This window comes from Pseudorasbora parva, chromosome 14 (assembly GCF_024679245.1).
Source record: "Pseudorasbora parva isolate DD20220531a chromosome 14, ASM2467924v1, whole genome shotgun sequence".
NCBI classification, from domain to species: domain Eukaryota; kingdom Metazoa; phylum Chordata; class Actinopteri; order Cypriniformes; family Gobionidae; genus Pseudorasbora; species Pseudorasbora parva.
In genome coordinates this window covers 39,130,152-39,157,727 of record NC_090185.1, presented here as the reverse complement: position 1 = coordinate 39,157,727, position 27,576 = coordinate 39,130,152, and the positions used below count along the sequence as shown (strand labels likewise).

At 39.7% G+C, this 27,576-nt stretch overlaps 1 long non-coding RNA gene across 1 annotated transcript; it reads right to left on the bottom strand.

Moving 5' to 3' along the window:
* Positions 1-4,863: 4,863 nt before the first annotated feature.
* Positions 4,864-23,631, bottom strand: LOC137040620 (uncharacterized). The gene is made up of 3 exons (XR_010897937.1): positions 23,495-23,631; positions 23,289-23,374; positions 4,864-4,996 (listed from the first exon to the last, which is right to left on the bottom strand). It is a non-coding gene; the product is annotated as an uncharacterized lncRNA (long non-coding RNA).
* Between the last annotated feature and the right edge of the window lie 3,945 nt (positions 23,632-27,576).

The window sequence follows — 27,576 nt, the reverse complement described above, 5'->3', positions numbered from 1 at the left end:
AAGACTTAGAGAAACAGGTTCATGCTTTCATCACCAGTAGGGTGGACTACTGTAATGGCCTTCTCACCGGCCTTCCCAAAAAGACCATTAGACAGCTGCAGCTCATACAGAACGCTGCTGCCAGGATTGTGAGCAGAACCAGAAAATATGACCATATCACACCAGTTCTCAGGTCTTTACACTGGCTTCCAGTTACATCTAGGATCGATTTTAAAGTACTACTACTTGTTTATAAATCTCTTAATAACCTAGGACCTCAATACATCTCAGATATGCTGATTAAATACAAACCCACCAGATCACTCAGATCAGCAGGACCAAGTCAGTTAGAAATACCAAGAGTTCACTCAAAGCAAGGAGAGTCTGCTTTTAGCTATTATGCCAGCCGTAGTTGGAACCAGCTTCCTGAACAGATCAGATGTGCTCCAACAGTAGCCACATTCAAATCCAGACTCAAAACACATCTGTTCAGCTGTGCGTTTACTGAATGAGCTCTGCGCCACTGTACGTCCAGCTGATTGCACCTTATCTATGCATCATTTTTTAAATCCTTTTTATAACTGTTTTAGTTTACATTTATTCTTTTCTTTGGTTATCATAATTTTATTATTTTTAATTCTTTACATTGTATTCTTTCTTTTCTTATGCATTTTTATCCCTATGTTAATTCCTTTCTATGTAAAGCACTTTGAATTGCCATTGTGTATGAAATGTGCTATATAAATAAACTTGCCTTGCCTTGCCTTGCCTTGCCTTGCCTTGCCTTGCCTTGCCTTGCCTTGTCTATTCAGACAGGACTAGCTTTCTAAATTAAATTTGAGTTACAATTCTTATCACCGGACATCTGTGATTTAATTTATTAATTCAGACAGTACTTATTTATCTATTTATTTATTTTTACAGAGCAGGGTGTGTGTTTTCTATTAAATGGGCTTTAAAGAAGGTCATGTGCTGTGTTTGCAAAGATAATGTATGACAGGTCTTTAAACTAATTATTTAAGGATATAATTCAAATGGATTTTAAAAAGTAAATTTCACATGTTTTTTATAAAAGTGGCTGTTTATAATAAACTTTCATAAAATGTAGGCACGCATATTACTCTTACCTGACACTAATATTAAAATCATTGTTGCGGTTTCTGTGATTCGGCTTTATTTATCAAATTTTTTATTAAAAAAGATATTGAATGCCAGACATAATGAGCATGCTATTTGCTGCATAAGATTGTTTTTAAAAACAGAATCTACGGTAGGTCAAAACCACATAAAGAGAAGTGTAAGGATAATGCAACATCCGCATTTGGACGGTATTCTGCACTCATTTGAAATTGACATTTGACACCATTTGACATAAAATTATTGAATACAATTTAATTGATGTCATAGGTGGGACTGTTGTGGTTGCTGGTCATAGCAGCACCAGTTGCTGCAGTTAATGTAGTAAATTCAAATTACTTTTTTGAGCATTTTATTTTTTCCCATATTAAATGACTATTGCCTCCTGTCCACTGTTAAACTGATGCCTCCAGAGTGGCGGTGCTACCGACTTGGGCCCGTCATCGCTGCTCGCAGCTTTATTTATTTTTTTACTATTCGGGCACTTTTGGGGCCCTTACCATGCTCGAAAACTCTTGAAACTATGCAGATACACCAGAATCTGTGGCCAAAAGGACCAGGGCTGAAGCTGGTAACCGGGTGTGGCAGGGGAGCTCGACAGCGCCCCCTTAAGTGGGGTCTGAAAACTTGGTCTATAAATCAAACACACTTGCACTTATATATATAAAACTCGGTACACATATAGAGCTCATCGGGCTGAACGTCTTTCGTGCTCTAAGTTATACGTCAGCCCAACAGGAAGTGAGCTATTATGGGTTGTTCGGAAAACGCATGCTCTGGAATTTAATATACTCCTCCTAGGGGATTCACCCGATCAGCACCAAACTTGGTAAGCATGAAGTCAAGACATTGAGGATGCTAAATTGCAAGCAACTTTTTGATATCTTGAACGGATAGGCCGTGGCGAGGAGATTAATTTATGGCGAGAAAAGGGAAACAGGAAGTGTGATATAACTTCTGCATACATTGATTCATTTTGATGAAACTTCCACTGTGTATTCGTTTTAGAGGCCAATCCCATGGATATGACTTTTGTGAGTAAAAGTTATAGTGCCACCAACTGGCAGCAGGAAGTGTGTCTGTGGCACAGGGGGCGTGGTTCTGCGAGGCCTGCAGTGGGAGAGAGAGCTCAGAGCAGAGCGGCAGGTAAGTAGGTCAAGCACAGATGACGAATACTTGTTTCTGATTGCAGTAATTGGCATGGAGAGAGAGCATTTAAGCCGCGGCCGGGAGAGAGTTGGGAGAGAGAGTTGGACTGGGACATCGCGAGTATCATATGCCACTGGAAAGAGAAACTGAGAGATTAAACCTGTTTAATAAGCATTGAGCGTCTGTTTGTATATTTTGTGAAGACTGAATAAAGAGAGCGCGTCCCAGTCAAAGCCGACCCATGTCTTCTTCCTTCCTGACCACATTACGAACCTCACTACAGTGTCACTTTCAAAAATGCCTTGAATCACCATCTTAGTTTCACCTGATTTACTTCATCAGTTTAATTTTAAAACACGACAGATATAGACATAAGAATAGATTCCTGATATTTAAAAATGTGTTGCCATGGCAACGTGTCAGAGTCTAATAATCTTTTTGGGTGTTTTTGAGACTTTTAGCATGCTTGCAACTGCATTAAACTCGACACACACATCAGACATGCAGTCCAGAAGATGCACGCAAAGACACAGAAATGGGCATGGTGGAGGGGTGTAACAGCGCCATCTTTTGACAAAAGTGTGTGTGTGTGTGTGTGTGTGGGGGGGGGGGTTCGTTTTATCTACAGTCACCAAACTCGGTATATATTGTACTTTTCGAGCCAGACAACTTTCTAATTTACAGTCTTTAGCTTTGACTAACAGGAAGTCAGATAATTTAGTTGGAATCTGAAAAAAAAATTATAAGCAGGTTATGAGTTTTTACGTTCTCCTCGTACACAATTAATTCAATCTCCTCCAAACTGGGACAACATGAAGTATATATACGGAAGATGGTAAAATGCGAACGGAGAATGGATATTTCAAATGCTCTTGCCATGCCAAAAGACTAAAAAAACTAAAGAGGGACACAAAAGTAAATAAGGCTATACTCCCATCTTCTGGTTATTCTATATATCATATATTATATATATTATATATATATATACTGGCTGATTTTTTTTTGTCCTCAAACAAAAAGCATTATCTTACGCTGGGTTTGAATACAAAAATTATGTACAGAACCAGTTTATGTGTAGGGGATTGACAATACTGTTTTAGTTTAATATTTCGTTTAATAATTGTGTTAATACAAAGAAGGTGTGAGTATAGCCTTATTTATGAACCAGGCTGGATAAGTCCTTGAGAAAAAAGGTATAAAGATAAAACACTTGGCTAGTTTTACCTACAGTCACCAAGCTCAGAATGAATACATTTTTAAATAAATGTTTTAATGAATGTACTTTTTGTATTTTTTGATACAGCTATTAGCTCTGACCAACAGGAAGTCCGATAATTTTCTTTCAATCTTCAAAAACAGTATAAACAGAGTTTTTATGTTCGCCTCGTACACATTTCATTCAATCTCCTCCAAACTCGGACAACATAAAGTAAATACACGAAAGATGCTAAAATCCAAACGGATACTGGATATCTCAAATGGTGTTGCCATGACAAATTATAAAACAAAGCACAAAAAAATGTAAACAAATTGGCTTATATCTTATATGTCTTATATCATGTCTTATATGTTTGATTTATATTAAATTAAGATTGTATGTTCGGTAATTGAAGCTGGATGAGTTTAAAAATTTTCAGGGAAACATATTGTTTTTAATGAGTATATTTCATCAGAATCTCAAGTGCTCTATATTCTGTCTGCAGTCCCTTCAAAGAACACACAATGGCAGTGTTTTCTTAGTTTTGAGCCACTCTTCTGCCAAAAAAGATTACCTCTCATTGCTGTGCTTTGGACTGCATTAAAGGTGCCCTAGAATGAAAAATTGAATTAACCTTGCCATAGTGAAATAATAAGAGTTCAGTACATGGACATCACATACTGTGAGTCTCAAACACCATTGCCTCCTCCTTCATATGTAAATCTTGTGCATGAAAAACACCACAGAAAAATAAGTGCTTCTCAACGTAATGCCAACCTTGACGCAATCGTTGGGGACCATTTATATGTACGCCCCCAACATTTGCATCTGTGTAAACATTAGCATTGTCAGGCAGAACTGACAGAGCAGAGGGTAGCAAAACGGCAGCTCTCATGGACACACGTCATGTTCCAGGCTTTGCAGGAGACGTGAGGACTTTTCAGACCCTTCCCAAAGATAAAAAATGTCAACAGTCATGGTTGATGCTTGATTTCACGTTATAAAAATGTATAGTAGGAGACTTCCACAATGTACTATATGTTGATTTATGCATTTTCAGCAATTCCTTTGATTATGCTTAAACACACCATTACTACTGTGATAGGCAGACAGTTTTTAAAATTCACATTAGCACAAAAATGAAATGTTAAATCAACATTTACACTTTGAGTCACTTTAATCACTGAAGGGAGCAGAACATACAAAATATTACATATTACACAACACAGCTCAAGTTATCCAGAATGGAAACTTTTAAACCGTGTCTACAATAGTTCCTTATCACAGTTAAATGATTCACAGTTTGATGCACACTGAGAATAAATAAAAGCATTCAAATGTAAACTTGTACAATACATTTATTTGATTTAACTAGACAAATCTGGTTTAATCTGTAAAGTGGCAACTTCATTCAGGATTATATGTGGACAAAGAGAGGTTTTCCATGCCAGATCCTTAAGCCAATAGTTTTCTTGATTTCTTCATAGTAATCCTGATGGTCCCATTAATCTTTGCTTGAAAGGGCTTGACAAACTGCAATGAAAAGGGAAACATTTTATATTATGATTTACAGTTAAATATACAATAACATTTGTTAATTTACCCCAAAAATAAAACAAAAGCATCTATTACCAATTATCAGTGGTGGAGGAAGTATTGATTCTCAGTATTTATCTCAGATTTTAAGTATTTACTCTCAGTACTTCAGTAAAAGTACAAGCAACAAGAGACATATATTTACTTTAGTAATAAAAGTAGAAGTACTACAATGACAACCCTACTTAAGTAAAAAGTAAAAAGTACAGAGCGGCTGCACGACACAGCTAATCCACGATTGGCTCTGATGACGACACAGCTAATCCACGATTGGCCGGTTTCACCACATGACAGCGAGCATGTGTGTTTTGTGTTTATTCTAAAACCTTCAGTTCAGCATAAAAAAACCTGACAGCATCAGACATCCACATGACCAGTTTTTTTGCGCGCGCACGTCACGCTTGACCCTTCAAGTTACGTCAAGCGTGAAATCAACCCTCGCATGCACACGCAGATAACTGCTGGTCGGATGCGATATATTGTAATTTTTCTTACAAACACTTATCCATTGGGATCGTATGGATTACTGTAGTTATTGCTGTATGTGCTGTTTGATGCCTTAACTCTTAGAAACCCAAATGAGTTTTAATTAGCAGAGATTATTTATTTATCTGTGTTCATCTGAGGAAATAAAGTTGTATACACCTCGGATTGCATGAGGGTAAAAGACGAGTAAACGGTGAGGACATTTCTGCGCGCACTGTATTTTCATTGTAACAGTTACAGAATACTAGCTAGAGACATGTGGGATCCTTCTTAAGATTCATCTGTGGCAAGGAAGAAAAAGAAGAGGAAAGTGAGGAGGGTGAAGCAAATGAATGTGTTCTAAATCTGTTTTTTTTTTTTATGTTTTTTTTTTCATTTTTTAAATAAAGGTTTCTGAGTGAGGTTTATGAATCTCACGGTTTCTCTTGCGAGAATTGAATCTCAGTTCCACTGATCCACAGCATGTGATTGGCTGTTCACTTCTGATGTCACAGCTAAACTCCTGAAATCAGGATCAAAGCCTGAGTTGACAGAGAAAGCTGATGATCAGCATCATGGGACCAACAAAGCCTGAATAGATTGGTTTTCTTTTGTCAACTCTAAACTAATCCTATAACCCTGAGTTTGTTAAACTACCATCATGGCACAGGCCCCTGGTGTCCTTTATAGTGGAGATTTATGAAATCAATGCCCTGTTTTGTAACAAAAACTCATATTTTGATTAGAAACCCCACGTAAGGCGCCACCCAGCTCGTCTGGAGCAGCTGGGGTTAGGTGTCTTGCTCAAGGACACCTCGACACTTGGTCAGGTGGAACCGGGGATCAAACCACCAACCTTTCGGTTTGTAGACAACCTACATGAACCACTGAGCCACTGCCACCCCAGATGGTTTCCGATGGTTTCCGAGTAGATCGTTCTCTGGGATGCGTTTTCATGAAAATCGAATGTAAATAGTTTTATCTCTAAAAACAGATTCGCTTATAACGCTTGTCTATGGGGTACAGGGTAGTGAAATTAAATCGCTATTTAATACCACTAACACGGCTCAAAATAGCCTCACACTAACACGGTAGCATGATGAGGGTCCCTACATGCAAACCTAAGCATTGAGAACTTTAACAGTTTAATAAGAAGATACGGTAACGCTTTAGATTACGGCCCGGAAAGTACTGCATAATTAAAGTGAATTTACAGCATAACTTTCTGTAATTATAGTGTAACTATAAAGTAAGTATATGGGAACAATATGTAATATTGGGGGAATAAAGGGGTAACTATCAGGAAAATTTACAAATTATTTATACTGTAAGTATTTTTTAATTAAGGGGTAATTATACTGTAAGTATTTTTTTAATTAAGGGGTAATTATACTGTAAGTATTTTTTAATTAAGGGGTAATTATACTGTAAGTATTTTTTTAATTAAGGGGTAATAATAGAAATGAATGTGCTCTAAATTTATTTTTCAATTTTTAAATAAAGGTTTCTGAGGGATATCAGATTGTATTTGTGTTTTTATTATACTTACCCCATAACTACACGAAACAAGAGGAGAACAAGAGCCACCTTAATTTACAGCCCGCACATTCATACTTACCTCGTAACTACACGGATAATTACCCCTTAATTAAAAAATACTTGCAATATAATTACCCCTTAATTAAAAAATACTTACAGTATAATTACCCCTTAATTAAAAAATACTTACAGTATAATTACCCCTTAATTAAAAAATACTTACAGTATAATTACCCCTTAATTAAAGAATACTTACAGTTATTACCCCTTAATTTAAAAATACTTACAGTATTACCCCTTAATAAAAAAATACTTACAGTATAATTACCCCTTAATTAAAAAATACTTACAGTATAATTACCCCTTAATTAAAGAATACTTACAGTTATTACCCCTTAATTTAAAAATACTTACAGTATTACCCCTTAATTAAAAAATACTTACAGTATAATTACCCCTTAATTAAAAAATACTTACAGTATAATTACCCCTTAATTAAAGAATACTTACAGTAATTACCCCTTAATTAAAGAATACTTACAGTTATTACCCCTTAATTTAAAAATACTTACAGTATTACCCCTTAATTAAAAAATACTTACAGTATAATTACCCCTTAATTAAAAAATACTTACAGTATAATTACCCCTTAATTAAAGAATACTTACAGTAATTACCCCTTAATTAAAAAATACTTACAGTATAATTACCCATTAATTAAAGAATACAGTATAATTACCCCTTAATTAAAAAATACTTACAGTATAAATAATTTATAAATTTTCCTGATAGTTACCCCTTTATTCCCCCAATATTACATATTGTTCACATATACTTACTTTATAGTTACACTATAATTACAGAAAGTTATGCTGTAAATTCACTTTAATGACGCAGTACTTTCCGGGCCGTAATCTAAAGCGTTACCGAAGATACTTTATAAAGACAGTACATTACGCATTCACAGACAGCAGCCATCTTGGAAAACAGTCTTATAACGTACTCAATGCTTGGGTTTGCATGTAGAGACCCTCATTATGCTGCCGTGTTAGTGTGAGGCTATTTTGAGCCGTGTTAGTGGTATTAACTAGCAATTTAATTTCACTACCCTGTACCACATAGACATGCGTTATAAGCTAATCTGTTTTTAGAGATAAAACTCTTTACATTCGATTTCCATGAAAACGCATCTCAGAGAACGATCTACTCTGTAACCATCTGTTAATTACCCCTAGGTTCATTTCTCACCGGAGATGTCCTTTAATGTCAGCCATTTTTAAAGACCAAGAAGGTGTTGTTGTCCTGGTGAAACCTTCAAACATTTGGTATCTGTGAAAAGCCCTTAATGTGCTCTATAAAGGACATCCTGACTCAAAACTGTGACGTGTTAGCCTGATGTGGTCATACTCAATTCTAGTCAGAATATGAGTCTGATGCTCCATTGGGCTGTAATTATGGGGCATGTTTCAACAAAACCAGGAAAGTTTATTTTAGTACACTAAAACTGTGTAACTTTACTAAGAATCAAGGCATTGCAAATGCATAAATTAATATTAAAGTTTCAAATAATAAATAAATTACAAATTATGCAAATATTTATTTTGCACATTGCAACAATGCACAGCATGAAATAAAATTCAAACTAAAACTTTAATCACTTAACTTGACCTCACTCACGTGTGCATTAAATAATAATGCACAGGCCTACTGGCCTGCAGAAAGGTACATCAATTGAATAAAGTAATCAAATGTAAACTGCATATTTAACAGTATAAATTAAAGATTAATCCTTATTAAACTTATAAAAGCTCTTCAATCAAGAGCAGTGAGTGATGTCCTTTTCTTTTGTTTGACATTAAACAGACAGCAGTAAAGGCGACTGCCCCTCTAATAGGGATGGGTGACGCAAACCTGGTGTTTCGATGCTGTGTCGAGATCCCGAAGCGCAAATGTGTCGAAACACTGCAACGAACTGTGATTCGACACACCCATGTCACCAAAGTGTTTCATCAGGTGCGCCTGTCGAAACTGCTTTGTTTAAAAGGGGCGGGAACAAACCACAAAGTCACACATCTGAATGAACCTCATTCCCCACAGTTTAAAAGTGAAGTTAGTTAAAGGGTTTTGTGAGAGAAGATACATTTTGTGATATAAGTGAGATTTATAGTGCACTTTGGTTAGTTATAAATATATATTATATTTAGGCTAGGCTCCATTTGGAAACACCACATAAAGTGAGATGTGTTTATTGTATTGGCCCAGAATGCATGATCCATTAACTTAATTTTCAGTAATTTTCCCTCATTTGTATGTACTTGCTAAAAAATATTTGTGCATGCCAGCAACAAGTGTCCCAACTTTTGAGAGAATTTTTTCAAAGTTGACTAAGTCCTTCACCAGCAGAGCAATTCATATTTTTGAATAAAAATAGTATGTAACAAATGACACATTGTGGCTTTATTTCTTTTAAGAAATCTTAATTTTTCATGACAAAAAAACAAAAACAAAAGACTAAAGTTATTTACAATGAGGAGGCTACAGGTTACAAAACGAAGTAGTTGTCGGACTGATGTTAAACACGTGTTTTTGTTGTTGTTGTTGTTGTTGTTGTTTACATACAGTAGTAGATCACTGTCAAGGTTATTTCAGATAAATACACACAAGTGTCCACTAGATGGTATCATGGAGATTGCTGGGTGTTCTTTCGAAGTTTCGGCACATTTGCTTCAACTGTTTCAGTGCTTCACGAAGCCTCGGCCTGCCCATCACTACCCTTTAAGACCTAATGCAAGGATATGTGTCGTCTTTCTCGACTTTATGCTATTGTCGGGACATGACCAGAGCAAAGACCGGAGACACTGATTGCCGTCAATTAGAAGCTTTATTGACTTCAAACTTGCCATAGGAAAACCCAATAACATAAAACAGAGACATTAGAGGTGACCTTCCTCTCAGAGGTCCCTCACCAAAACCTGACTCAAATAGACAAGATGACTCCTATTATACTCCGGGATTCAACCATCTCACAATAGGGGAATAGACAGGGTATATACATACACTAATAAATACATAAACAAACCATAATATTTGAAAATAAACATCTTATTACACTTACATAAATATTAACAGAAATAAAGAAACAAAATGCAAATAATAAACACTACAGTACATTTAAACAAGTAACCAATGAAACAAACCAAACACCCCTTATTCTTCTGGGAAAATAGGCTATGCCTACACTACCCAGAATCCCTCAGTATGGCATAAAATGAGGAACAGGAAGGTCGCGCTCTCTTAAACCCCACCCCAGGAACCATGCTGCAGCCATGAACCCAGAGACAACAGGTAAATTATAAAAATGTAATTATATTGCTAAGACATAAATTCTAAATAAAGGAAATAAAACAAAAACTCTTGGTGTTCTTTCTCTACTCTAATGTTCACATTTAGGCCAGAAAAAGTAACCGCAAATCATATTTAAACAAACATTAACATTTATACAAGTAATATAAACCAAACAAACACAGGGCCTATACAGAAATTAGGGGTTACTTATGACATCGTCACATCTTCCCCCTCCTCCAAACTCTCGCAAGGTAAGCGAGAGAGAAAATCAGCGGTCACGTTTTCTGACCCTGGCCGATGATGTACAGTAAAATGAAACGGCTGCATCGCCAAACTCCAACGAGTTACACTGTCATTGGTATCTTTCATTTTGTCAATCCATTGAAGCGCTCTATGATCCGTTTCAGCTACAAAATCTCGTCCCAACAGATTATTTGAACGAATCAAGAGCCCATTTCAATGTCAAACACTTTTTTCAAACACTGAATACCTTGTCTCCCGAGGATACAGTTTCCTACTCAAATAGGCAACAGGATGCAACTCGCCTCCCTGCTCTTGTTTCAAGACAGCTCCCAATCCCACTTCAGAAGCATCTGTCTGAAGCACAAACATTTTCTCAAAATCAGGACTGTGTAGGACCAGATTAGTCACTAAGGCCTCCCTCAAATTCTGAAAAGCTAGTCTGGATAGTTCAGTCCACTGGATTTGATATGGTCCTGCCTTATGTGTCAAATCAGTTAGGGGAGCCGCCCTGGTGGCAAAATGGGGTATAAACCTCCGATACCAACCAGCTAGTCCTAAAAAAGATCTAACCTGTTTTTTTGTACTTGGAAGCGGGCAGTTCTGTATAGCCTGTATCTTCTGGATCTGGGGTTTAATGACACCATTACCTAATACATAGCCCAAATACTCAGTCTCACTCTTAGCTATAGAGCACTTGGTAGGATTGATTGTCAAACCAGCATTCCTTAATCCACTGAAACACTGTGTCAAGATGATGAAGATGCATGTTCCAACTATCACTGAATAGTACAAAATCATCAAGATAAACTGCTGTAAATTCACCTAAATCCTGTATTCATTAACCTCTGAAAGGTAGGAGGAGCCCCGTGTAGCCCAAAAAGGGAGGAAACGGAAATGCATAAGACTTGTAGGGGCACGGAAAGCAGTCAATTCTCGAGATTCAGGGGCCAAAGGCACCTGCAAGTACCCCTTACATAAGTCTATTGTACTGATAAATTCGGCTTTTCCTAACTTTTCAATAAGCTCCTCAGTACAGGGCATTGGAAAGGAATTAAATTTGGACGCAGAGTTTAGGTAGCGAAAATCAATACAAAAACGCAAGTTTTAGTTTTTCGGGTATAATACAACAGGGTTACACAATTCACTTTGAGAGGGTTCTACAATGCCCATCTCCTGCATTATCCTACCTCCTTAGTGAATGCCTAAACCATCTTTTCGGGAATATGGCAACTCACTCTTTTCACTTGAGCGTTAGGTTTCAACACAATCTGATGCTGAATATGAGAGGTACAACCAGGGGTATTCTTAAACAATTCCGGATCACATAACTCTTGAATTAGTTTTTCCTTCTTCCCTGATAAGTGCTCAAGACAAACTGGAGAAGTGTCCTGATTCACCGATAAATACTGCTCTTCTATCTCCTCCTCTTCTTCCACCAACCGAATCAAATTTACACTTGCAACCTCTTTCTGTGGAAACCATTCCTTCAAGAGATCAATATGCAATGTTCTATGTGAACGTGACCCCCCGGGAGTAGCAATTTCACAAGTCGTAGGTCCTAACTTCTTAGTAACCTTGAACAGACCCTGCTATTTACCCAACAACTTATTTTCCTCTGTTGGAAGCATGACTAAAACCTGCTGACCAACTTCAAAGGACCGCTGCCTGGCCTTCCTATCATACCAACATCTCTGCCTACTCTGGGCTCCTCGTAAGTGTTCTGATGCTAATTTGGTCATTTTCTCCAGTTTCGCCCTCATTTGCAACACATAATCAATGACATTCACCTTACTAGATGTCTGTGAACTTTGCTCCCAGGACTCTTTCAACAAAGACAGAGGAGCCCGCACATCATGGCCGTACATCAGTTGAAAGAGGGAAAAGCCTGTAGAACTACTCTATAAGCAAAAAGTAACTGGTCCCAATCCGACCCTGTATCACTTACAAATTTTCAGAGCATTTGAACAAGGGTTTGATTGAATCACTCTACAAGACCATCGGTTTCAGGATGGTACAGTGTGGTCTTCAAACCTCTTATACCTAACAACTGGTACACCTGTTGCAATAACTTTGAAGTGAAGTTGGTTCCTCTGTCTGTTAATATCTCCTGGGGAAACCCACTATAGAGAAAAACCTCACCAAACAAAAGGCCACAGATTTTGCTTTGATATTCTTTAAAGGGAAAACCTCAGGATATCGACTTGCATAGTCACAAATTACCAGCATGTACTTGTTACCTGCTTTACTCCTCTCCAACGGACCAACAATATGGCATCAGGGGAGCTTTTGGAGGACCCCAAGGGGCAGTACATTGGCATTCTGTCAAAGTCAAAGTCAAATGTATTTCTATAGCAAAGAAGAAAATAATAGTTATAATATATAAAATGACAAATGAAAAGGGCGACAAGGCAATAAGTGCAGGAGTTAAAATAATGTAAAAGGTCAATGCCAGAGTATAGAGAGTTGGAATAGTCCAGTTGACATGTAATGAATGCATGGATAACTCTCTCTAGATTCCTCTGGGGCCGGTAGGCTTTGGTCTTAGCTATAGTTCTTAAGTGATAAAAGCTTTTCCTGACTACTGCACTGACCTGCTGCTCAAACTTGAAGGCACTGTCAAAGATCACCCCCAGATTTCTGACAGAGGGCCTGACGTTAGAGGCGAGAGGGCCCAGGGCATCAGTTGAGAAGGCCGGGGAAGTTTTGCCAAAAATAATTATTTCTGTCTTACCCGCATTGAGGTTGAGGAAGTTTGAACCCATCCATACCTTTATGTCGGACAAACAGTCAAGCAAAGAATGGAGTGCAGCCTGTCCATCAGCTTTTAAGGGCAGATACATCTGGACGTCGTCAGCATAGCAGTGGAAGGAGATGTTGTGTTTGACCAGAATTTCACCAAGGGGTAAAATATACAACAAAAATAGGATAGGGCCCAGTTTAGAGCCTTGAGGGACCCCACAGGTGAGGGGGGCTACAGAAGATGTGAATTCTCCCAACTGGACACAGAAGCTCCTGTCGGCCAGGTAGGACTGGAAAAACTTCAGGGACGTGCCTTTGATGCCTACGTGATAGTCAAGCCGAGACAGCAGAATCCTGTGATCCACAGCAGCCGTGGGAGATTTTTGCCGAGCTCACCATGAAGCGTGCGTCTTCTCACCGCGCGCATCTCCGCGATCGCGGCGACAGTATTGTGGTGGAGACTTTATCTAACGCCACTTTAGACTTTATCTAAGCAAGTTCGAGGGCAACGTGTAGGCAGGGTGGGGAGTCAAAATGACAATAACAGTGACCGGGCAGACTCGGCGGCCGCGCGAGGCAGATCTGGACGCGAGCAGACGCGCCGTGACACGGGGCAGAGGGGCTATTATGCATAATATATAATATAAATGTGCCCTATATATGGAATCAGAGTGCTTACTGTATGTAGTAAATGGAAAATCTCTACAGCAAAAGGCAAACCGCTACATGCATTCGGTTTGTTTCTACCATTTATTAGTAATGATTTACACAGTTTGTTTACTATTTAGTATTTACTATTACCTGAACATTCAGTATTGTGAATGAACACAATTTAGTGTATTGAAGAGAACCTTGAGTTTGTGACTATTTCTGGAGAGCATGATGGAAATATACTGTGATTTGGCGGTTTTCTGGACACGTCTTACAAAACTCTGCCATATCTTTGGTAAACCCTGGCCAGAAAGAGTGTTTACTAATTCGGTGATACATTTTACGAGGACCCAAATGCCCAGCCCAAGGGATAGCATGCCCCATTTTCAACACCATATTACGGACACTTATAGGATGGACCATTTGTTGTCTGTTTCTGGTCTTACAATACAGGAGGTCATTCTCTAGACAAAAAGTAGAACCCTTAAAGACCATCCCTTTGCCTTGATTGGCATGTTGTATCACCAGGGATCTGCCACTCCAAATTGAACTTTTATAAACCTTCCTCATCTGTGACTTGTCTAACCTCTTTTCTACTTTAGACTTCACTGGTTTCACTGGATGGGTTGGGATATCACTGTCATAAAAAGGAAGGCCTTTCAAAGAGCCTCACTCCCTGACTCTGTCTAGACTTTGCACGAGTTAACACCATATTACAGGTATCCCAAGGCTGCAGTAAGTCCATTAACACAGGAAAATCATGACCAATAATCACAGGATATGGCAGTTTTGGTGCTACACCCACTTTCATTAGGTAAGAATCCTCATTAACCATTATGCATTTAACCATAACAGGGGAATCACTTTCCATAGAACATCCCGAAATGAGGTTGGTTTCCACCAAGGTTTGGGTGCATCCTGTGTCTACTAAAGCTATCACTTTTAACCATTCAGTTCTATGGAAATTGTGACATCACTGGGCATTGGGGTCATGCTAGTTTCTGGTATCATCATCCGTGCAACATAACAGACATTAGTAAGCTTTTTATTCAGGTTTGGACACATTGGTTTCTTATTGCCTAACTGGCCGTAACTAAAACACTTAATAGTCCCAACTGTAGTTAAGCTAGACATTTCTGTTTGTTTCACCAGTCTCTCACCCATACTCTTACCCCCTTCTAGCAGTGAGGTTGTCTTTAGAGAGGAAAACTTGTCTCTGGTTGTCTTCCAATGAGCAAAGCTCCAAGGCTTAGTCCTTCGCCTGGCTGCCACAAAGACATCCGCCAGCCTGGCGGCCTCCTCAGCAGAAGATGGACCAATGCTGTTTGATCCAGGTTTGGAGTTCAGGACACAACATTCTCAAAAACTGTTCCAAGACGATAGTCTCTGCAAACTGCGCTAATGTCATCTCTGCCGGTTTCACCCACTTGTAGACCAAGTCCTTCAATGGAACATACAATTCCTTGGGAGTTTCATCAATCAGCACCTCTGTGGAAGGAAACCGCTGTCGATAGGTCTCAGCATTAATAGAATATTTCTCCAGTATCTCTTCTCTCACCTCCCTATAGTCACTCGCTTCATCCACATCTATAGCCACATAGGCAGCATGGGCCTTGCCAGTGAGTAGAGGAACTAGTCGAATGGCCCAATCCTCTGGAGGCCATTTGCACACAGTAGCAATTCGCTCAAAGGTAGTCAGATAATGCTCAATGTCATCCATCTCACTGAGCTGCTGCATCTTTGGCTCTTTCAATGGACCCCCAGCCGGACGTCGAACTACATCTGAATTTCTGGAAGAAGTGTCTGTACCCTCACTCTCCCCTGGTGGATTTCCCAGTGAGATGCTGATTCACCTTCTCCCTGCAGTAAGCGAAACTGATGTTGCATGGTCCTCCATCTTGTCTCTTGTCGTACACTGTCCTGTTCTTGATGATTATTTCTTTCTTTTTGATCTACCAGGAACTTCTGGAACATATCTTTGAGCTCAGAAATGTCCTTTGAAGAACGCTCAGAAGACATCAGCTCCACAGCACAGACACTAGCCCCATCATCTTCCCTGTCTTCTCCAGGGTCCTCTTGCGCTAGTGTCTCAGTACGTGCTGCCCGTTTTGGTGCCATCACCTGACACAGCAATGCTCCTCTTCTGGATTATCCCACCACTGCCACCATAATGTCGGGACATGACCAGAGCAAAGACCGGAGACACTGATTGCCGTCAATTAGAAGCTTTATTGACTTCAAACTTGCCGTAGGAAAACCCAATAACATAAAACAGAGACATTAGAGGTGACCTTCCTCACAGAGGTCCCTCACCAAAACCTGACTCAAACCGACAAGATGACTCCTATTATACTCCGGGATTCAACCATCTCACAATAGGGGAATAGACAGGGTATATACATACACTAATAAATACATAAACAAACCATAATATTTGAAAATAAACATCATATTACATTTATATAAATATTACAAGAAACAAAATACAAATAATAAACACTACAGTACATTTAAACAAATAAACAAATAACTAATGAAACAATGACCCCCCTTATTCTTCTGGGAAAATAGGCTATGCCTACACTACCCAGAATTCCTCAGTATGGCATAAAATGAGGAACAGGAAGAGCGTGCTCTCTTAAACCCCACCCCAGGAACCATGCTGCAGCCATGAACCCAGAGACAACAGTTAGTGATGGCTAGTGATGGCCAAATGAGGCTTCCTGAACCACTGAGGCTTTCCAGCCCATTGGTTCACCAAAAGGTTCATTTACCTGAAGCCTCATGAAACAGTGTGCTCCCTAGTGACACCTGCTGTCCAAAGCAATGCATCGCACACAAATCTACTCATCCTGAACAACCAAACTGTCATAGTGTGGGCACACCCTTTTTCTATTGCCTGTGTATTAATAAAGTATTTTGCTCTGCTTGTATTAACCTATGTACACACATCTCACACAAACACACAACTTTGTGTTCAACTATTCAGTAGATCTTTAGGTTAGTGATGATAGTGAATGCCCAGAATGATTGTAAATAAATTATTGTGAGTGTTGCGCTGATTGGGAGTGCAATAGTGCAGTGCTTATGGGACTGGAATTCTGGAACAGCAAATGGGAAAAGCTAATACAGCTAATTCCCTAATACAGTTCCCTAATACAGTCTAGTCTTATATTAATATTATTATTAATAATAATAGCAATAATATATAATAATAACTCTACTACTAATATAGGCTATATATATATATATATATATATATATATATATATATATAAACGTAGTATAGGTATTACACCTAGATATAGGCTAATTTACTCTAATAATCTACTGAACTATGTATAATTTACTCTAATAATCTACTAAACTAAGTATAATGTAATATAATATATAATACAAGCTATGATATATAATGATATCGCTACTACATACAACCAACACCTCAACACCAATGCAAATGCCTACTGCAAACCCCACAAGAGGCTCGAGGTTTCAAACCACTTTTATCCGAAAGCGATACTCCGAATGAAGCAATGACGTATTCAAAAGAAAACGAGGCCTCGTTTGTCATCGTCACGTGATTTTCACGGAAACGATACAAGCCTCGAATCGGGGCTTCATCTGGAACGCCCCTTTTTGCTCGACACAAGCTCCGGAGCCTCGCTTCAGATGTCCCATCACTAGTGATGGCCAAACGAAGCGTTTTAAAGCATTATTGCTTTCTGATACAATTGTGTCGAAAATGGTTCATTACTCGAAGCTTCATTCAGATAGAAATTGCAGCACCATCTCCTGGTAAAGTAAATGTAATGCAACAAAGCTGACAACCATAAAATGCAAGGAGGCTTATGTTCACGCCCCGTTTATTACGGGTTTACCGAGGCGATCAAAGCTGATACAGTGTTAGTGCTGTGAAACTCATTTATGTAGGTGAATTTTACAGATACTGATGAATTTCATGTGTTCACCTTGATAATAAAACATTAAGCATGATGTGTGTGTGTGTAATTATTTCTTTAGACAAGGACAGAAGATCAGACCAGCTTTAAAAAGTTGGAAACCATCACAGAAATTCTAATGGTTTCTATTAAAATACATTAAAATACCAGTAGGAACCGTTGGCTTTTACCATTTAAACAACTACAGATTTTATTTATTTATTTATTTATTTATTTATTTATTTATTTATTTATTTATTTATTTATTTATTTATTTATTTATTTATTTATTTTTTGTGTGGGACATATTCCATTAGGATTTGATTCCCCCACTAACAGAACCCAACACGTATCAAAAGAGATCCACAGAGACCACTATAATTCCCATTACAACCAATAAAATTCCCATGAAAACCATTAAATGCAATAGAATTTCAGTTATGCTTTCTATAGTTTTTTTTTTTTGTTTGTTTTTTTTTGTTTTTTAGCATGGCAGTATCATGTGTGAAAGCACATAAGAAATATAGCCGGCAGGTTTCAAACCTTTCAAAACTGACTGGGCTGTCAAAGCAGTCAGGTGGTTTACTACAGGAGCGAAGCAGTGTGTTTGCTTCAGAAGGCATTTTCAAGTGACTAGTGACGTAATGATACAAGCTCCGAAGCAGTGGTTCATTGCAAGGACCGTTCGAGTTTGAAGCAAGCTTCGGAGCATCGGTGTCAGACGTAAAATCACTAACAACAGGTAAATTATGAAAAATGTAATTAGAATGCTAAGACATAAATTCTAAATAAAGGAAATAAAAACTCTTGGTGTTCTTTCTCTACTCTAATGTTCACCTTTAGACCAGGAAAAGTAACCGCAAATCATATTTAAACAAACATTAACATTTATACAAGTATAAACCACACAAACACAGGGCCTATACAGAAATTAGGGGTTACTTATGACATCCTCACAACTATACAGTTCACTTAAGGCATATTCAGACTATGTCTGCTTGGATACTCATCGAGATGGACATGATGACATACTTTTTGTGTGAGTTCGTCCGTTTAAGCGCAAGATTTGAAAGATAACTCAATATTTGCGTGATGTGAGACGTGCACGCTTTGGGACGAGTGCACAGAGATAAATCTTCTCACAGCATGCGTGAGTTCTCATTCGCGTCTTCTGGCTCTATATGCGGGTGATGACGGAGAAATGATATACTTCATGTTCGAACATACGGCAGCACTCGCATGCATTAAACAAAGTTTACAAAGAGAGATCATTTTGCCCGATTTTCCTTTAATTATCGCTGTTGTAGTGTATCACTGAGGAGCCAGAAATGTAACGTGTATCCATCGACAGAAACATAAACAAAGCATTATTTTCAAGTTACAACCCATTTTATAGATTGGGTTATCAGATGTGAGATGAACCACATACGTCCACACCCTGACCGCAGACATTTTGCTTTAGAAAAGCACGTGCAGGTCGCAGTTTCTGTTCGCGTCATCGCAACATTTCGGCCATATTGTTTCGATGATAAAGTCTTTTGACCGAAAAGACTTTTATTTTCTTAAAAATCTTCGGTGGCCGAATATTTGGTGCATCCCTAATCCTAATTGCTTGTATTTGTTTAAAAGTATAATTTATCATAATTTCCTCAATTGCTTAAAAATATAATTTAATATAATTCCCTCAATTGTCTATTGTATTACTTATATTTTAGATATACTTTATTTTTTCGTACCCCACTATAATGGGTTGTAAAGTTGTACTATCTTCAGCCAATGGTAAAGTTCAAATAAAATTCAATTTAAATTTAAAATTAAATTAATTATAATATAATTGAATTATAATTTGTTTAATCATGAATGCATAAAACCAGCACACTGTGTGCATATCTTTAAAAAGAACTGTCAGAATATACAAATGCTTTAAACATAATAAAAATCAACAGGCCTTTTATTTAAATGAAACTCCTATTTGTGAATCTCCTAAAACATGTGACATATTTTCACATGTGTAGCAAAGAAATCATTCAAGCAAATACAATTGGCATTAATCAATATTTTAAGGAGTGTATATACATTTAAATAATTAATCAAATGATGTGCACTCCAGGCATGTTTAAATTTTTAACCCCCAAAAATGTTTTTAAAGCAGTTATTTATATATTTAGCAGAAGTGTGTCAGCAGGTAATATCAGTTTACATTTTCAAAAATGTTATTTGACATTAATTGTAATTATCCATTCCAGTGAGAATTTTGTATGCAGAAAGAGTCTGACAACAGTTGATCCACATGGAGATCTAATCTCACCATCATCGAGTCCGTCTAATTTTATTTACAAGGCTGTAACCCGGTCAAACAGAACAGTGAATGAAAATCTAGTTTGAAAATAATCTTTTTGGGACTATTTGCAAATAATATTTGCATTAATTTGCGTCAGATATATTATTAGTTCAGAGATTCTACGCATGAGTGATTAAATATGTAGATCTGCTACTAATATTTGATTTCCCCAGTTGTAGAGTTTTAAGCTGGGCATACACTGTGTGATTTCTATGGGTTTTCAGCAAGGTTACCTACTCACACTGTACGAGTAGATCGCATGCAATGTAAAGCCAAAGCTCACGATTGATGTGCTCTCACTGTGCGGTCCGACCGTCGAGCGCGTCTTGACTGCTCACACTGTACGGGTGAAAAATGCGCAATAAAACCCCCGTGGCGACGATAGACCATGGTGTATTATAGAGAGGTAAAGGCATCAGCTATTGATATCAAGAGGATTTAGAATTTATGTATAAAATTATTATTATTATTAGAGTAGGCCTACTTTTATTATTAAATTGATATTACATTAATTTGCCCCCTCCCCCCCAACAATAATGCATAATCGACACACTGCATAATAAAATAATAGATAGATTACTCCTCACTATTTAAAAACATTTAGCCCGATTAAACAAGGAATTATAGGCCTAATTATATGATTATAATGTCAGAACACTGCAATAATAATGTCCGTCTCAATGAAAAGTAAGAGCAGATTTATCTAAAAACAACTTGTTTTCGCACAATATGGACCAAAATAGAAATAAGAAAATAAATAAGAAAGAAAATAAGGCAATAGGCTACGTTATCAGTATGTTGAATTACATTTATCTCTCGTTGTCTGAGAATATGCCCCGAAAGCTTGTCAGATTTTACTTTCACTTTCTGTAGTGAATAATTGACTGGGTTTGAGACTGCGTTTAAACTGCGCAACTGCGAAAAAGAACACATTGCAACATGACATTGTGTCAAGATGGACAAGGTTAAATATTAATTAATATTAAAAAAATAAAAATAAAAATAAAATGTGAAAGTAAAACAAGTAAATGAATGATCAACTAGCTAAATGAATAATATGCACTGGATATAGACAACACAAACTGGAGGCACAACAGTTTACTTAATTTCTGTTATTTGATAGCTGACTACATAATTAAAGATCTCCCTCTTTTCGTTTTCTTCCTTAATGCTTGTGGTGTGGCAAGCAGCGGGGCGAGGGACCGCGAGAGCGGGCCGGTGATTAATGTCAACGAGTGCCAGCTGCGTGGCACACCGGTCTCGTCTCGCGGCCATGTGACGGGAGCATAAAAGGAGGAACATGGCAGCGGAAGATGAGAGAGGACCAGGCCTGGATTTTATGTTTAGTTTTGTTTATGTGTTTGTGGGCAGTCGTCCGTGAGGGGCTGCCCACGTTTTATTTTGTGTGTGTTTGCGGGCAGTCGTCCGTGAGGGGCTGTCCGCGGTTTTACTTTCATTTTGTTTCTTTACTTTAAATAAATGTTTGTTGAGCGTTCGCCGGTTCCCGCCTCCTTCCTTCCCATCTACGAACCGTATTACATTGGTGCCGAAGCCCGGGAGGAAGGAGGGACGCGCTGTCGGAGAGCCCTCGCTGCTGAGGGGGATCGCGGTGCTGAGGAGTTCGGGCAGCGCGGATGATGAAAGACCGCGAGGGCTGCCCGAGGCGATGGTGCTGGAGCGAGAAAGGTGGGACAGAGACCTCGCTGCCGTGCCCCTGGGTCGAGGTGGGGTGGCTGCCGTCCGAGAGGGAGCGGAGGAGTCGCCGCGCTTGCCGTGGGCCGGAGCCTGCTGCCATCCGCCTGAGAGGGGAGGAGCAGGGAGCGCGGGGCTCGCTGCCGGGTCCCTCGGAAGGAGGAGTCACCGCCGGCCGCCAGGGGGCGGAGGAGGATCGAGCTGCCCACCAGGCGTCCAGTGCCATCGCACAGCACCGCGAGGAAGAGCCTCTCGGCGGGCGGATGGCCGAACGGCAGTGTGTCTGGGAACCGGACCAGAATTTTTTTTCTCTCTTTCTTTTTTTTTCTTTTCCCTCTCTCCCCTCTCTCGTCCGCGGGCTCCTCGTGCTCCCGTCTACATTTCTCTCGCCTCTCTGTCCTTACCCCCAGGTGCCGCGGCCGCCGTGATCGCCCCCCCGGGAGGGGGGGGGGGGGTAGAGCGCAGTCTCCGGAGTGCCCCCCGGCCTGCGAGGGGCGATGGGGGTATGTGGTGTGGCAAGCAGCGGGGCGAGGGACCGCGAGAGCGGGCCGGTGATTAATGTCAACGAGTGCCAGCTGCGTTGCACACCGGTCTCGTCTCGCGGCCATGTGACGGGAGCATAAAAGGAGGAACATGGCAGCGGAAGACGAGAGAGGACCAGGCCTGGAATTTTATGTTATGTTTTGTTTATGTGTTTGTGTATACGTTTTATGTTGTGTGTGTTTGCGGGCAGTCGTCCGTGAGGGGCTGTCCGCGGTTTTACTTTCATTTTGTTTATTTATTTTGAGTTAATAAATGTTTGAAACGTTTGCCTGTTCCCGCCTCCTTCCTTCCCATCTACGAACTGTATTACAATGCTTTTTAAAATTAAATGGTTAAACTTTAAAATGAAATGGTTAAAGCTGAAAGAAATTCATCCGACCATCCGATTCCCGATCGTGAGAGGTTTGTCGCCTCCTGTACACTGCACGAACAACTCGCGACAAACGACGCACGATAAACCTGAAAATCGGCCCGACCCAAAAAAAGAGTCGCACAAGTCAGAATTCAGCTCGAAATCGGACGAAAATCGCACAGTGTATGCCCGGCTTTAGTATATCGTGTCAAAGGTTCCGGGTTCTTATCCGCTCTCATATAGTTTTTTTTTTCTTCTTCATTAAAATAAAAGATGTTAATCAATGATTGTATATCAAAAGCATGGACACATTGCATTTTGTGTGCAATTGAAATTCTTACAATTGGTAAAAAAAATTATAATGACAAAATATTAGCTTACCTTGTCAATATATGCAATGATCTCAGCATTGCTCAGCTCAACAAAGGATCTCATTTTAACAGTTGCATAAGCAAATGCTGTCATTTCTGCAACATTCAAATGTAAATTAGATTAATTTTAGCGTAGATGAATAAAACTTTAACAACAAAATCTGGGTAGTGACTAATGAGTAGAAAATGCATGAACAGATAAAATGTTTTGCGTACTTTGCGGCAGAACATCTGGAGAGGAAGCTGTAGACTGACTTGCTGGTTGAAGTGTAAATGTATGAGTTGTTTGTTGAGATGTTGGTAGAGTTGATGTTGATGTTGATGCAGGTGAGGTATAATGAGCTGTAGTTTCTGATGCATTTGTTGCTGTTCGAGTAGAAGATGTTGGTGCAAATGTTGTTGATTGAGTAGTAGATGTTGGTGCAGATGTTGTTGATTGATCTGTAGATGTTGTTGCAGATGTTGTTGATTGAGTGGTAGATAAGGATGCAGATGTTGTTATTGCTGATGTTGCTGATTTAGTTGTTGATCTGGTTCCGGTTGTTGGAACAGCCGTAGATGATGATGCAGTTGATGTTGCTGATTCAGTTGTTGACGTGGTTTTGGTTGTTGGAACAGCTGTAGATGCAGATGTAGTTGATGTTGCTGATTCAGTTGTGGGTGTGGTTCCGGTTGTTGAAACAGTCGTGAATGCAGATGCAGTTGATGTTGCTGATTCAGTTGTGAATGTGGTTTTGGTTGATGGAACAACCGTGGGTGTGGTTCCAGTTGTTGGAACAGCCGTAATTGTCGATGCAGTTGATATTGTTGATTCAGTTGTGAATGTGGATTTGGTTGTTGGAACAGCCGTAGATGTCGATGCAGTTGATATTGTTGATTCAGTTGTGAATGTGGTTCCTTTTGTTGGAACAGCCGTAGATGTCGATGCAGTTGATGTTGCTAATTCAGTTGTGGGTGTAGTTTCGGTTGTTGGAACAGCTGTAGATGACGATGCAGATGATGTTGCTGATTCAGTTGTTGATCTGGTTCCAGCTGTTGGAACAGCCGTAGATGTTGATGCAGTTGATGTTGCTGATTCAGTTATGGGTGTGGTTCCAGTTGTTGGAACAGCTGTAGATGTTGATGTAGTTGATGTTGCTGATTCAGTTGTGGGTGTGGTTCCGGTTGTTGGAACAGCCGTAATTGTCGATGCAGTTGATATTGTTGATTCAGTTGTTGATCTGGTTCCGGTTGTTGGAACAGCCAAAGATGATGATGCAGTTGTTGTTGCTGATTCAGTTGTTGATCTGGTTTCGGTTGTTTGAACAGCCGTAGGGGCCGATGTAGTTGATGTTGCTGATTCAGTTGTGGGTGTGGTTTTGGTTGTTGGAACAGCTGTAGATGCAGATGTAGTTGATGTTGCTGATTCAGTTGTGGGTGTGGTTCCGGTTGTTGAAACAGTCGTAAATGCAGATGCAGTTGATGTTGCTGATTCAGTTGTGAATGTGGTTTTGGTTGATGGAACAACCGTAGGTGTCGATGCAGTTGATGTTGCTGATTCAGTTGTGGGTGTGGTTCCGGTTGTTGGAACAGCCGTAGATGTCGATGCAGTTGATGTTGCTGATTCAGTTGTGGGTGTAGTTTCGGTTGTTGGAACAGCCGTAGATGACGATGCAGATGATGTTGCTGATTCAGTTGTTGATCTGGTTCCAGTTGTTGGAACAGCCCTAGATGTCGATGCAGTTGATGTTGCTGATTCAGTTATGGGTGTGGTTCCAGATGATGGAACAGCTGTAGATGTTGATGTAGTTGATGTTGCTGATTCAGTTGTGGGTGTGGTTCCGGTTGTTGGAACAGCCGTAATTGTCGATGCAGTTGATGTTGCTGATTTAGTTGTGGGTGTGGTTCCGGTTGTTGGAACAGCCGTAATTGTCGATGCAGTTGATATTGTTGATTCAGTTGTGAATGTCGTTTTGGTTGTTGGAACAGCCGTAGATGTCGATGCAGTTGATATTGTTGATTCAGTTGTGAATGTGGTTCCGTTTGTTGGAACAGCCGTAGATGTCGATGCAGTTGATGTTGCTAATTCAGTTGTGGGTGTAGTTTCGGTTTTTGGAACAGCCGTAGATGACGATGCAGATGATGTTGCTGATTCAGTTGTGAATGTGGTTCCGTTTGTTGGAACAGCCGTAGATGTCGATGCAGTTGATGTTGCTAATTCAGTTGTGGGTGTAGTTTCGGTTGTTGGAACAGCCGTAATTGTCGATGCAGTTGATATTGTTGATTCAGTTGTGAATGTGGTTCCGTTTGTTGGAACAGCCGTAGATGTCGATGCAGTTGATGTTGCGGATTCAGTTATGGTTGTGGTTCCAGTTGTTGGAACAGCTGTAGATGTTGATGTAGTTGATGTTGCTGATTCAGTTGTGGGTGTGGTTCCAGTCGTTGGAACAGCCGTAATTGTCGATGCAGTTGATATTGTTGATTCAGTTGTGAATGTGGATTTGGTTGTTGGAACAGCCGTAGATGTCGATGCAGTTGATATTGTTGATTCAGTTGTGAATGTGGTTCCTTTTGTTGGAACAGCCGTAGATGTCGATGCAGTTGATGTTGCTAATTCAGTTGTGGGTGTAGTTTCGGTTGTTGGAACAGCTTTAGTTGACGATGCAGATGATGTTGCTAATTCAGTTGTTGATCTGGTTCCAGTTGTTGGAACAGCCGTGGATGTCGATGCAGTTGATGTTGCTGATTCAGTTATGGGTGTGGTTCCAGTTGTTGGAACAGCTGTAGATGTTGATGTAGTTGATGTTGCTGATTCAGTTGTGGGTGTGGTTCCGGTTGTTGGAACAGCCGTAATTGTCGATGCAGTTGATTTTGTTGATTCAGTTGTGAATGTGGTTTTGGTTGTTGGAACAGCCGTAGATGTCGATGCAGTTGATGTTGCTGATTCAGTTATGGGTGTGGTTCCAGTTGTTGGAACAGCTGTAGATGTTGATGTAGTTGATGTTGCTGATTCAGCTGTGGCTGTGGTTCCGGTTGTTGGAACAGCCGTAGATGTCGATGCAGTTGAAGTTGCTGATTCAGTTATGGGTTTGGTTCCGTTTGTTGGAACAGCCGTAGATGTCGATGCAGTTGATGTTGCTAATTCAGTTGTGGGTGTAGTTTCGGTTGTTGGAACAGCCGTAGATGTCGATGCAGTTGATGTTGTTGATTCAGTTGTTGATCTGGTTCCGGTTGTTGGAACAGCCAAAGATGATGATGCAGTTGTTGTTGCTGATGCAGTTGTTGATCTGGTTTCGGTTGTTTGAACAGCCGTAGGGGCCGATGTAGTTGATGTTGCTGATTCAGTTGTAAATGTGGTTTTGGTTGATGGAACAACCGTAGGTGTCGATGCAGTTGATGTTCCTGATTCAGTTGTGGGTGTGGTTCCGGTTGTTGGAACAGCCGTAGATGTCGATGCAGTTGATGTTGCTAATTCAGTTGTGGGTGTAGTTTTGGTTGTTGGAACAGCCGTAGATGTCGATGCAGTTGATGTTGCTGATTCAGTTGTGGGTGTGGTTTTGGTTGATTGAACAACCATAGATGTCGATGCAGTTGATGTTGCTGATTCAGTTGTGGGTGTGGTTCCGGTTGTTGGAACAGCCGTAGGGGCCGATGTAGTTGATGTTGCTGATTCAGTTGTAAATGTGGTTTTGGTTGATGGAACAACCGTAGGTGTCGATGCAGTTGATGTTCCTGATTCAGTTGTGGGTGTGGTTCCGGTTGTTGGAACAGCCGTAGATGTCGATGCAGTTGATGTTGCTAATTCAGTTGTGGGTGTAGTTTTGGTTGTTGGAACAGCCGTAGATGTCGATGCAGTTGATGTTGTTGATTCAGTTGTTGATCTGGTTCCGATTGTTGGAACAGCCAAAGATGATGATGCAGTTGATGTTGCTGATTCAGTTGTGGGTGTGGTTCCGGTTGTTGGAACAGCCGTAATTGTCGATGCAGTTGATGTTGCTGATTCAGTTATGGGTGTGGTTCCAGTTGTTGGAACAGCCGTAATTGTCGATGCAGTTGATATTGTTGATTCAGTTGTGAATGTGGTTCCGTTTGTTGGAACAGCCGTAGATGTCGATGCAGTTGATGTTGCTAATTCAGTTGTGGGTGTAGTTTCGGTTGTTGGAACAGCCGTAGATGACGATGCAGATGATGTTGCTGATTCAGTTGTTGATCTGGTTCCAGTTGTTGGAACAGCCGTAGATGTCGATGCAGTTGATGTTGCTGATTCAGTTGTGGGTGTGGTTCCGGTTGTTGTAACAGCCGTAATTGTCGATGCAGTT